This window comes from Pinus tabuliformis, chromosome 2_1, assembly GCF_031772625.1.
Source record: "Pinus tabuliformis cultivar Carrire ecotype Pingquan chromosome 2_1, CPIR1, whole genome shotgun sequence".
Lineage (NCBI taxonomy): Eukaryota > Viridiplantae > Streptophyta > Pinopsida > Pinales > Pinaceae > Pinus > Pinus tabuliformis.
The window spans coordinates 50,849,463-50,851,356 of NC_142299.1; the positions used below are offsets into that span (position 1 = coordinate 50,849,463).

Here is a 1,894-nt window from a genome sequence, read left to right on the forward strand (position 1 = left end):
AAGAATCTACACAATTAAAACTTAATTTTCCCGACCTGCCGGATTCGAACCAGCGACCTAAGGATAACAATGAGGCTTTGATAACCCACTACAAATTAACAGCATTATTTGTTATCAAACCAATCTACTGGTTGGAAACTAAGCATCTACACAATTAAAATTTAATTTTCCGACCTGCCGGATTCGAACCAGCGACCTAAGGATAACAATGTTATTTGGTATCAAACCAATCTACTTCGTGGAAACTAAGAATCTACAAAATTAAAACTTTATTTTTCCGACCTGCCGGATTCGAACCAGCGACCTAAGGATAACAATGAGGCTTTGATAACCCACTACAGTCCTCCGCTCTACCAACTGAGCTAAGGTCGGATGTAAGCGTTTTGGTTGAATACATTTTAATTGTATGTTTCTACAGCACCTATTGGGTATAAAAGTGAAACCAGTACTTTCTCAGTTCCATCAATGTTGCATCGTAGGTTCGTAATCATTCAACTAATTTGCTTCTGTGCTTGCGATATGAACTTACTGCATCATCAGTCTGGTCTGCATAATTAGTTTGTTCTGTTCTGGATGTACTCTGTTTGTTCAAGAGCTTTTTTTATTTTTGGGCTCCAAAACTCTGGATGAATTCTTGGATTCTCAGGGCTTTGCAGAATCCTTGAAAAGCCTGTAAATTGAATTTCATAATGGTGTGATTTGAACTTTAACTTGTGCTTACAACGATGGTAGTAGTAGTTCACTTTGATATTTGTTTACCAAATTGCAGCAAATTTGATGTGGATATCTGTTGAATGGGAAAGAAAGCAAGGAATGATAGGAAGGCATGATATTTGAATGGGAAAGAAAGCCAGGAATCAAAGAAAGCAATTTTTGGAAAATACTTAAACCCATACATTTCATTTGATATTTAAAAATTTTTATTTTAAATTTTTCATCAAATTTTTTTTTTTTAATGAATGGTGATGATCAAAAGGATAGTGGGTGGGTTTTATGATCAAAAGCATAATGGGTTAAAAGAAAAAGAGTCTTTTTTGTTTTGTTTTGTTTTGTTTTGTTTTGTGTGTTAAATGGTTATTTTTGTTATTTAAATTAAGTTTTTCTGACGGTATATATCACTACATATATAACTGGTTATTTGAATCTGTTTTTATCAATACTGTTTAACTATAGTTTTCTTATTTAGATGTAGGTTAGATTTTTTGGCGAGTTTTCTGGGACTTTTTCTAATCAAAATTGACTAGACCTTAGCAAGCTTTTGCTGGAATCATAAGTTTAAGTTATAAACTTTTTACAATCTAATTTCCCAAAAATTTTCATAATGCTAAATTCATACCTATAATTCAAAAACTCAATTTAAATCCCAAAAAATAAAAATTTAACCCAAAAAGGGTCAAAATTCTAACCAAGATCTCAAAAAATTATAATAGTTAGACCATTTCTCATATTTCGAGCATAAGTAGATCTATGGTTTTCGTGTGTTCTGTCGATTAATAATTTTAATATTTTCTAGCTTGACATGTGTGGTAATGGGTTATGATTTTTCAGGCTCTGAGATTCCGTTCCAATTTTTGAGGCTCTGAGCTTCTTCGGAATCAGATCTCAGATTTCAACGTAAGTTTTGAAGATTGTTTATATGCAGTTAACTAGTATATATATCTATTACGAAACAGATTTATTAACACTGAGAAGGATTTTAAAAACAATTTTATATATATATACCAACCAGAATTGTTTGATATTTGTTCTTAATAATTTATAAGTTTTATTTTTATAATTTTATCCAATATAAATATTTGTTACTGTTATTTTTGTGAGTAGTATAAGTTAAAATTTTATTTTTTAATTAGATAAAGTATAAAATGTTGACAGGTTATTTGTTTTTAAGTTTGTA

The 1,894-nt window shown here is 30.5% G+C and overlaps 1 non-coding gene across 1 annotated transcript; it reads right to left on the reverse strand.

The window, feature by feature from the left end:
* Positions 1-276: 276 nt before the first annotated feature.
* TRNAY-GUA (transfer RNA tyrosine (anticodon GUA)) lies at positions 277-372 on the reverse strand. Its single transcript has 2 exons — positions 336-372; positions 277-312 (listed from the first exon to the last, which is right to left on the reverse strand). It is a non-coding gene; the product is annotated as a tRNA-Tyr (tRNA).
* Between the last annotated feature and the right edge of the window lie 1,522 nt (positions 373-1,894).